The following is a 12410-nucleotide window of genomic DNA, read 5'->3' on the forward strand; positions in this document are numbered from 1 at the left end:
GACAGCCCCCTCAGCCCCACACAGAGCCGACAGCCCCCTCAGCCCCACACAGAGCTGACAGCCCCCTCAGCCCCACACAGAGCTGACAGCCTCCTCAGCCCCACACAGAGCTGACAGCCTCCTCAGCCCCACACAGAGCTGACAGCCTCCTCAGCCCCACACAGAGCTGACAGCCTCCTCAGCCCCACACAGAGCTGGCAGCCCCCTCAGCCCCACACAGAGCTGACAGCCTCCTCAGCCCCACACAGAGCTGACAGCCTCCTCAGCCCCACACAGAGCTGACAACCTCCTCAGCCCCACACAGAGCTGGCAGCCCCCTCAGCCCCACACAGAGCTGACAGCCCCCTCAGCCCCACACAGAGCTGACAGCCCCCTCAGCCCCACACAGAGCTGACAGCCTCCTCAGCCCCACACAGAGCTGGCAGCCTCCTCAGCCCCACACAGAGCTGACAACCTCCTCAGCCCCACACAGAGCTGACAGCCTCCTCAGCCCCACACAGAGCTGGCAGCCCCCTCAGCCCCACACAGAGCTGACAACCTCCTCAGCCCCACACAGAGCTGACAGCCTCCTCAGCCCCACACAGAGCTGACAGCCTCCTCAGCCCCACACAGAGCTGACAACCTCCTCAGCCCCACACAGAGCTGACAGCCTCCTCAGCCCCACACAGAGCTGACAGCCTCCTCAGCCCCACACAGAGCTGACAGCCCCCTCAGCCCCACACAGAGCTGACAACCTCCTCAGCCCCACACAGAGCTGACAGCCTCCTCAGCCAGCACACTACAGGCCACTCTGATACCATTGCTGCATTAATCTGCCCTGTGCATACACCCAGGTACCATACTGGACTGATACCATTGCTACATTAATCTGCCCTGTGCATACACCCAGGTACCATACTGGACTCTGATACCATTGCTGCATCAATCTGCCCTGTGCATACACCCAGGCACCATACTGGACTCTGATACCATTGCTGCATTAATCTGCCCTGTGCATACACCCAGGTACCATACTGGACTGATACCATTGCTGCATTAATCTGCCCTGTGCATACACCCAGGCACCATACTGGACTGATACCATTGCTACATTAATCTGCCCTGTGCATACACCCAGGTACCATACTGGACTCTGATACCATTGCTGCATCAATCTGCCCTGTGCATACACCCAGGTACCATACTGGACTCTGATACCATTGCTGCATTAATCTGCCCTGTGCATACACCCAGGTACCGTACTGGACTCTGATACCATTGCTGCATTAATCTGCCCTGTGCATACACCCAGGTACCGTACTGGACTGATACCATTGCTGCATTAATCTGCCCTGTGCATACACCCAGGCACCATACTGGACTGATACCATTGCTACATTAATCTGCCCTGTGCATACACCCAGGTACCGTACTGGACTCTGATACCATTGCTGCATCAATCTGCCCTGTGCATACACCCAGGTACCGTACTGGACTCTGATACCATTGCTACATTAATCTGCCCTGTGCATACACCCAGGTACCATACTGGACTCTGATACCATTGCTGCATCAATCTGCCCTGTGCATACACCCAGGTACCGTACTGGACTCTGATACCATTGCTGCATTAATCTGCCCTGTGCATACACCCAGGTACCGTACTGGACTCTGATACCATTGCTGCATTAATCTGCCCTGTGCATACACCCAGGTACCATACTGGACTCTGATACCATTGCTGCATTAATCTGCCCTGTGCATACACCCAGGTACCGTACTGGACTCTGATACCATTGCTGCATTAATCTGCCCTGTGCATACACCCAGGTACCATACTGGACTCTGATACCATTGCTGCATTAATCTGCCCTGTGCATACACCCAGGTACCATACTGGACTCTGATACCATTGCTGCATTAATCTGCCCTGTGCATACACCCAGGTACCATACTGGACTCTGATACCATTGCTGCATTAATCTGCCCTGTGCATACACCCAGGTACCATACTGGACTCTGATACCATTGCTGCATTAATCTGCCCTGTGCATACACCCAGGCACCATACTGGACTCTGATACCATTGCTGCATTAATCTGCCCTGTGCATACACCCAGGTACCGTACTGGACTCTGATACCATTGCTGCATTAATCTGCCCTGTGCATACACCCAGGTACCGTACTGGACTCTGATACCATTGCTGCATTAATCTGCCCTGTGCATACACCCAGGTACCATACTGGACTCTGATACCATTGCTGCATTAATCTGCCCTGTGCATACACCCAGGTACCATACTGGACTCTGATACCATTGCTGCATTAATCTGCCCTGTGCATACACCCAGGTACCATACTGGACTCTGATACCATTGCTGCATTAATCTGCCCTGTGCATACACCCAGGTACCGTACTGGACTCTGATACCATTGCTACATTAATCTGCCCTGTGCATACACCCAGGTACCATACTTGACTCTGATACCATTGCTGCATCAATCTGCCCTGTGCATACACCCAGGCACCATACTGGACTCTGATACCATTGCTGCATTAATCTGCCCTGTGCATACACCCAGGTACCATACTGGACTGATACCATTGCTGCATTAATCTGCCCTGTGCATACACCCAGGTACCGTACTGGACTCTGATACCATTGCTGCATTAATATCTGCCCTGTGCATACACCCAGGTACCATACTTGACTCTGATACCATTGCTGCATTAATCTGCCCTGTGCATACACCCAGGCACCATACTGGACTCTGATACCATTGCTGCATTAATCTGCCCTGTGCATACACCCAGGCACCATACTGGACTCTGATACCATTGCTGCATTAATCTGCCCTGTGCATACAACCAGGTACCATACTGGACTCTGATACCATTGCTGCATTAGTCTGCCCTGTGCATACACCCAGGTACCATACTGGACTCTGATACCATTGCTGCATTAATCTGCCCTGTGCATACACCCAGGTACCATACTGGACTGATACCATTGCTGCATTAATCTGCCCTGTGCATACACCCAGGTACCATACTGGACTCTGATACCATTGCTGCATTAATCTGCCCTGTGCATACACCCAGGTACCGTACTGGACTCTGATACCATTGCTGCATTAATCTGCCCTGTGCATACACCCAGGTACCGTACTGGACTGATACCATTGCTGCATTAATCTGCCCTGTGCATACACCCAGGTACCATACTGGACTCTGATACCATTGCTGCATTAATCTGCCCTGTGCATACACCCAGGTACCGTACTGGACTCTGATACCATTGCTGCATTAGTCTGCCCTGTGCATACACCCAGGTACCATACTGGACTCTGATACCATTGCTGCATTAATCTGCCCTGTGCATACACCCAGGTACCATACTGGACTCTGATACCATTGCTGCATTAATCTGCCCTGTGCATACACCCAGGTACCATACTGGACTCTGATACCATTGCTGCATTAATCTGCCCTGTGCATACACCCAGGTACCATACTGAACTCTGATACCATTGCTGCATTAATCTGCCCTGTGCATACACCCAGGTACCATACTGAACTCTGATACCATTGCTGCATTAATCTGCCCTGTGCATACACCCAGGTACCGTACTGGACTGATACCATTGCTGCATTAATCTGCCCTGTGCATACACCCAGGTACCATACTGGACTCTGATACCATTGCTGCATTAATCTGCCCTGTGCATACATCCAGGTACCATACTGAACTCTGATACCATTGCTGCATTAATCTGCCCTGTGCATACACCCAGGTACCGTACTGGACTGATACCATTGCTGCATTAATCTGCCCTGTGCATACACCCAGGTACCGTACTGGGCTCTGATACCATTGCTGCATCAATCTGCCCTGTGCATACACCCAGGTACCGTACTGGACTCTGATACCATTGCTGCATTAATCTGCCCTGTGCATACACCCAGGTACCATACTGGACTCTGATACCATTGCTGCATTAATCTGCCCTGTGCATACACCCAGGTACCATACTGGACTCTGATACCATTGCTGCATTAATCTGCCCTGTGCATACACCCAGGTACCATACTGAACTCTGATACCATTGCTGCATTAATCTGCCCTGTGCATACACCCAGGTACCATACTGAACTCTGATACCATTGCTGCATTAATCTGCCCTGTGCATACACCCAGGTACCGTACTGGACTCTGATACCATTGCTGCATTAATCTGCCCTGTGCATACACCCAGGTACCGTACTGGACTGATACCATTGCTGCATTAATCTGCCCTGTGCATACACCCAGGCACCATACTGGACTCTGATACCATTGCTGCATTAATCTGCCCTGTGCATACACCCAGGTACCGTACTGGACTCTGATACCATTGCTGCATTAATCTGCCCTGTGCATACACCCAGGCACCATACTGGACTGATACCATTGCTACATTAATCTGCCCTGTGCATACACCCAGGTACCATACTGGACTCTGATACCATTGCTGCATCAATCTGCCCTGTGCATACACCCAGGTACCATACTGGACTCTGATACCATTGCTGCATTAATCTGCCCTGTGCATACACCCAGGTACCGTACTGGACTCTGATACCATTGCTGCATTAATCTGCCCTGTGCATACACCCAGGTACCGTACTGGACTGATACCATTGCTGCATTAATCTGCCCTGTGCATACACCCAGGCACCATACTGGACTGATACCATTGCTACATTAATCTGCCCTGTGCATACACCCAGGTACCGTACTGGACTCTGATACCATTGCTGCATCAATCTGCCCTGTGCATACACCCAGGTACCGTACTGGACTCTGATACCATTGCTACATTAATCTGCCCTGTGCATACACCCAGGTACCATACTGGACTCTGATACCATTGCTGCATCAATCTGCCCTGTGCATACACCCAGGTACCGTACTGGACTCTGATACCATTGCTGCATTAATCTGCCCTGTGCATACACCCAGGTACCGTACTGGACTCTGATACCATTGCTGCATTAATCTGCCCTGTGCATACACCCAGGTACCATACTGGACTCTGATACCATTGCTGCATTAATCTGCCCTGTGCATACACCCAGGTACCGTACTGGACTCTGATACCATTGCTGCATTAATCTGCCCTGTGCATACACCCAGGTACCATACTGGACTCTGATACCATTGCTGCATTAATCCTCCCTGTGCATACACCCAGGTACCATACTGGACTCTGATACCATTGCTGCATTAATCTGCCCTGTGCATACACCCAGGTACCATACTGGACTCTGATACCATTGCTGCATTAATCTGCCCTGTGCATACACCCAGGTACCATACTGGACTCTGATACCATTGCTGCATTAATCTGCCCTGTGCATACACCCAGGCACCATACTGGACTCTGATACCATTGCTGCATTAATCTGCCCTGTGCATACACCCAGGTACCGTACTGGACTCTGATACCATTGCTGCATTAATCTGCCCTGTGCATACACCCAGGTACCGTACTGGACTCTGATACCATTGCTGCATTAATCTGCCCTGTGCATACACCCAGGTACCATACTGGACTCTGATACCATTGCTGCATTAATCTGCCCTGTGCATACACCCAGGTACCATACTGGACTCTGATACCATTGCTGCATTAATCTGCCCTGTGCATACACCCAGGTACCATACTGGACTCTGATACCATTGCTGCATTAATCTGCCCTGTGCATACACCCAGGTACCATACTGGACTCTGATACCATTGCTACATTAATCTGCCCTGTGCATACACCCAGGTACCATACTTGACTCTGATACCATTACTGCATCAATCTGCCCTGTGCATACACCCAGGCACCATACTGGACTCTGATACCATTGCTGCATTAATCTGCCCTGTGCATACACCCAGGTACCATACTGGACTGATACCATTGCTGCATTAATCTGCCCTGTGCATACACCCAGGTACCGTACTGGACTCTGATACCATTGCTGCATTAATATCTGCCCTGTGCATACACCCAGGTACCATACTTGACTCTGATACCATTGCTGCATTAATCTGCCCTGTGCATACACCCAGGCACCATACTGGACTCTGATACCATTGCTGCATTAATCTGCCCTGTGCATACACCCAGGCACCATACTGGACTCTGATACCATTGCTGCATTAATCTGCCCTGTGCATACACCCAGGTACCATACTGGACTCTGATACCATTGCTGCATTAGTCTGCCCTGTGCATACACCCAGGTACCATACTGGACTCTGATACCATTGCTGCATTAATCTGCCCTGTGCATACACCCAGGTACCATACTGGACTGATACCATTGCTGCATTAATCTGCCCTGTGCATACACCCAGGTACCATACTGGACTCTGATACCATTGCTGCATTAATCTGCCCTGTGCATACACCCAGGTACCGTACTGGACTCTGATACCATTGCTGCATTAATCTGCCCTGTGCATACACCCAGGTACCGTACTGGACTGATACCATTGCTGCATTAATCTGCCCTGTGCATACACCCAGGTACCATACTGGACTCTGATACCATTGCTGCATTAATCTGCCCTGTGCATACACCCAGGTACCATACTGGACTCTGATACCATTGCTGCATTAATCTGCCCTGTGCATACACCCAGGTACCATACTGGACTCTGATACCATTGCTGCATTAATCTGCCCTGTGCATACACCCAGGTACCATACTGAACTCTGATACCATTGCTGCATTAATCTGCCCTGTGCATACACCCAGGTACCATACTGAACTCTGATACCATTGCTGCATTAATCTGCCCTGTGCATACACCCAGGTACCGTACTGGACTGATACCATTGCTGCATTAATCTGCCCTGTGCATACACCCAGGTACCATACTGAACTCTGATACCATTGCTGCATTAATCTGCCCTGTGCATACACCCAGGTACCATACTGAACTCTGATACCATTGCTGCATTAATCTGCCCTGTGCATACACCCAGGTACCGTACTGGACTGATACCATTGCTGCATTAATCTGCCCTGTGCATATACCCAGGTACCGTACTGGGCTCTGATACCATTGCTGCATCAATCTGCCCTGTGCATACACCCAGGTACCGTACTGGACTCTGATACCATTGCTGCATTAATCTGCCCTGTGCATACACCCAGGTACCATACTGGACTCTGATACCATTGCTGCATTAATCTGCCCTGTGCATACACCCAGGTACCATACTGAACTCTGATACCATTGCTGCATTAATCTGCCCTGTGCATACACCCAGGTACCATACTGAACTCTGATACCATTGCTGCATTAATCTGCCCTGTGCATACACCCAGGTACCGTACTGGACTCTGATACCATTGCTGCATTAATCTGCCCTGTGCATACACCCAGGTACCATACTGAACTCTGATACCATTGCTGCATTAATCTGCCCTGTGCATACACCCAGGTACCGTACTGGACTCTGATACCATTGCTGCATTAATCTGCCCTGTACATACACCCAAACAGCCACAAACTTCTCATTAAGAAAATGTGCTTCAAATGGTGAGTACAACAATTCTTATATTGTCGTTTACTTTCCATTTCCAACACCATGTTAACTGTTACTAGAAAAACGTTAAACGTTTTACATCGAAATTTTGTATGCATGTGTTCCGGCCCTCGAGATTTTTCTTGATTTGAAGTTCGGCCCTCGGGCCAAAAAAGGTTGAGCACCACTGACCTACTACATCTTCCTCTTGTCTGCCTGGTTGCTCCCCCACTAGAAACTACCCCTCCCGCTCTCTACCTGGCCATTCAGTCACTCCCTCTAAATGCCAACCTTCACTGCCTTAATCGAGCAGTACCTTTCCATAGCCACAGTAGTGTCATATGATATATTAGCATGTACTGACATCGGGTCCGATTAGTCATTAAGTTTTGCTAGCAAAAGGAGGAAGGAGGAGTAGGGATCTATCCTCTTGGTGGGCCAGATTCGGCCTGTGGGCCGTAGTTTGCCTAGTGCTGGCCTAGCACATTCTTGGATTTGCTCCTACCTGACATTCTTTCACTGTCTCCCACTCCAATACTAACTTCTCTCCATCCTTGCTGTCTGTTGGAACTTTGTCCTTCTCTTCTCCATCTATGCTCATGGCCTGGGACAATTAATACACTCTTCTGGTATACAGTATCAGCAAAATCTAATGGCTCCTGGCCACTATACACTATTTCTGCATTCATATCATCCTGTTTCCTAAAACTGAACATTTTGATTAACAGAGATGATGACTATTATTATTATTATTATTATTTATTTATTTTTTATTTATTTATTTATTGTATTTATAAAGCGCCAACATATTACCAGGGCCGGATTTGTACTTTTTACCGCCCAAGGCCATCTATACCGTCTGTATGGTTGTTATCTCTGTGTGCCCCAATGAGAACTTACTTTCCATCATTGGATGCCACAGACAATAACTATTTCAGTAATACGCGTATAGATTATAAGTTATGTTTTCCTTAGGAACTTTTATGTTATGTTTGCCATCTCGTTAATGATGGATCCATTGTGTCACCATGAGAGTTAGGCTGATGTGTACCTGCAGGATAGAGCTTACAGTTCTTGCAGGGACAACACAAGTACAGAATAGAGCGTTCAAAGGTTAAAGCTGTCCTTGTAGATAGGGATGGCTGCATAGAGCAGCTTTACTGCCCCTCACTGAGCCGCCCCTAGATTTCTGGTGCCCTAGGCCATGGCCTATGTGGCCTTGCCAGAAATCCGGCCCAGCATATTACACAGCGCTGAACATTAGTTTAGGTTACAGACAATATTTAGGGGTGACATACAGCAATATGACAATACAGGAATACAAGAAAGACCAGATCACGCAGCACAGTATGAGTACAAGGTAATGCTTAGTCAGTCACTGGAGGGGAGCATGGAGATTTATTCAAGTTAGGTTCACTCAGATGCATAGCATGGGTTCACAGTAATGGAGGTGCATGATCAGGTAGGACACAAACGGAGGAGGACCCTGCCCAAAGGCTTACAATCTAGAGGGAGAGGGAAGGACACGGAAGGTAGGGGACCAGAGTTCAGCTGTGGGTTTAGAGCACTTGTGAGGGGTAGAAGGCCAGAGTGAAAAGGTGAGTTTTGAGGGCTTTCTTGAAGATGTTGAAGGTGGAGGCTGCCCTAATGGGTGGAGGTAGGGAGTTCCATAGTGTTGGAGCAGCTCTTGAGAAGTCCTGGAGGCGTGCATGGGACTGGGTGATGCGGGGGCGGTTAGGCGAAGTTCATTGGAAGAGCGGAGTGAGCGGCTAGGTGTGTACCTCTGAGTAAGATCGGAAATGTAGGTTGGACAGGTTTTGTGGACAGATTTGTAGGTCAGACACAGTATCTTGAATCTGATTCTGGACTGGATAGGAAGCCAGTGGAGGGATTCAAGGAGGGGATCCGCCGTGGTGGAGCGATAGGAGGAGTGGATAATTCTAGCTGCCGCATTCATGATGGACTGCAGTGGGGCTGTTCGGGTCATAGGGAGACCAGACAGCAGGGCATTGCAATAGTCAAGGCGGGAAATTATGAGGGCATGGATGAGGAGTTTGGTGGTGGCAGAGGTCAGGAAAGGGCGAATCATACAGATGTTACGAAGGTGGAAGTTGCAGGACTTTGTGAGGTTTTGGATGTGGGGAGTGAAGGAGAGTGCGGAGTCCAGGGTGACACCCAGACAGCGGGCTTGAGAGGTAGGGTGAATGGTAGTGTGGTTAACAGTGACATGCACATCTGGGAGGTTTATGGATGTCCGGGGTGGGAAGATCATAAATTCCGTTTTGTCTAGGTTTAGTTTCAGGAACCTAGCGGACATCCAGGAGGAGATGGCTGATAGACAGGAGGAGACCTTGTCCATGGTAGTGGATATGTCAGGGGTGTGGAGGTAGATCTGGGTGTCATCTGCATACAGATGATAGTTAAAACCCATGGAGGAGATAACCTTGCCAATGGAGGATGTGTATAGGGTGAACAGTAGGGGGCCAAGGACTGAACCTTGGGGGACTCCCACCGAGAGGTGGTTGGGGGTGGACGAGGACCCATTGAAGGCGGTCGTGAAGGAGCGGTTGGAGAGGTAGGATGAAAGCCAGGACAGGGCAAGATCGTGAATGCCCATGGACTGGAGAGACTGGATGAGTAAGGGATGATCTACTGTGTCAAACGCTGCTGAAAGGTCAAGGAGGAGGAGAATGGAGTATTTACCGTCAGCTTTAGCTAAGGCAAGGTCATTGACCACTTTGGTGAGAGCAGTTTCGGTTGAGTGGGCAGGCCGAAATCCAGATTGCAGTGGGTCTAGCAGTGAGTTGGCATTGAGGAACTGGGTCAGGCGTTTGTGAACCAAACGCTCAAGGAGTTTTGAGGCAAAGGGGAGGAGGGAGATAGGACGGTAGTTGAAGGGTAGCGAGGGGTCGAGGGAGGGTTTCTTAAGCAGAGGTAGTACAGTGGCCTGCTTGAAGTCTGAGGGGAAGGTGCCTGTGGATAGGGAGAGGTTGAACAGGGTAGTGAGGACTGGGGCCAATTCCGTGAAGTGAGGCTGGAGTAAATCAGAAGGGATGGGGTCAAGGGGGGAAGTAGTGGTATGGGAAGTCTGCAGTAGGTGGATGACTTCCTCGGTGGTAGTAAGAGTGAAGGATGTGAGGGGAGGATAGGGTGGAGGAGGAGCTGGTTGGGAGGGGGTGGGAGGTGAAGATTTGAGATTGGATATTTCCTGGCAGATGGAGACAATGTTGTTGGTGAAGTGGGTGGCTAAATCTGTGGCAGAGAGGGAGGAAACGGAGGGCGGGGGGTGGGTTTAAGCAGGGAGTTGAAAGTGGCAAAAAGACGCCGGGGGTTGGAAGATTGTGCTCCGATGAGCTTGGTAAAGTATTCCTGCTTCGCATGAGCAAGGGCAGTGTGGAACTGCAGCAGGTTGGTCTTGTACTGTAGGAAATCCTGGTTAAGTCTAGTTTTCCTCCATTTCCGTTCAGTGGCGCGTGTTTTCCTCTGGAGGTTGCGAGTATGGGTAGTGCGCCAGGGCTGGGGGTTAGGGGGTCGGTTGCAGCGAAATATTGGTGGAGCAGCTTTCTCTAGGGCTGATGAGAGAGTTTGGCGATACTGAGCTGCAGCAAGATTAGGACAGGTTAGGGTGGGGAGAGTGGAGGAGAGGGCATGGAGGGGGTCAGCAAGGACGCTAGGGTTGAGCTTGCGTAGGTCTCGCTGCCATCGACCAAGTGGGTGGGCGGGTAGTTTGGAGGTGCCTTCCGTGAAGAGGTTGAAGGTGAGAAGGTGATGGTCTGAGGGTGGAAAGGGTGCGATGTCAAGGTCTGCAATGGTGGTGGATTTAGTGAATATAAGGTCGAGAGTGTGACCTGCAGTGTGAGTGGTGGTGTTGGTGTGTTGTACTAGTCCAAGTGAGTTGGCGATGGCGAGTAGCCGGGTCACAGCGGAGTTCTGGGCTTCATCGATGGGAATATTGAAATCCCCAAGGATGATGGTGGGGAGGTCAGAGGAGAGGATGTGAGGGAGCCAGGAGGCAAGGTCATCGAGAAATTGTGGGGTGGAGCCCGGAGGGCGGTATAAGACCGCAACAATGGCAGGGAGGGGGTGGTAGAGGCGGATGGTGTGGGCCTCGAATGATGTGAATTGTAGGGAGGTAGGTGGTGTGAGAACACGGAAGGTGCAGGATGGGGAGAGGAGCAGACCCACCCCTCCCCCATTCCTGTTGTCTGGTCTGGGGGTGTGACTGAGGTGAAGCCCCCCGTAGGAGAGGGCAGCCTCTACGGCAGAGTCAGAGGGGGTGAGCCATGTCTCAGTGAGTGCGAGGATGGTGAGGGATTTGGAGAGGAAGAGGTCGTGGACTGCTGTAAGTTTGTTGCGGACGGATCTGGCATTCCAGAGACCGCAGGGTAGGGGGAGTATGTGTTTGTGGGTGGGATGGATGGAAATAAGGTTGGAGCGAGGATGGGTGTTGAGGTTATTTGTGGACAGAGGGCTGTGAAGTGTATGAAGCAGGTCAGCAGGGGATGTTTGATTGGCAGCAGGCCCAGGATTGGGTGATATATCACCAGCTGCAAGTAAGAGTAGGGGAGAGAGAGTAAGCAAATGTGAATGGGATTTAAATGTTTGTGAGGTTTTTGAGATGCTGGAGGGAGAGAGAGATTTCAGGAGAGCTAACAGTTCATGAGAAGCTGAGTAAGGTGAGGAAAGCAGAGCAGGTGAAATGAATATGGAGTGTGGTACACTGGGAGGATGCATGTTGCAATGCAACTTGTAGATGTTTGCAGACAGGCAGAACATAAGAAAAAGTGCAGTAAACATAGTAATGGTCTCTGATTATAACCAGGAAGTTTCCAACCACTAAACAGTTTATATGAGTAT

The sequence above is a fragment of the Hyperolius riggenbachi genome, chromosome 5 (assembly GCF_040937935.1).
Source record: "Hyperolius riggenbachi isolate aHypRig1 chromosome 5, aHypRig1.pri, whole genome shotgun sequence".
Taxonomy (NCBI): domain Eukaryota; kingdom Metazoa; phylum Chordata; class Amphibia; order Anura; family Hyperoliidae; genus Hyperolius; species Hyperolius riggenbachi.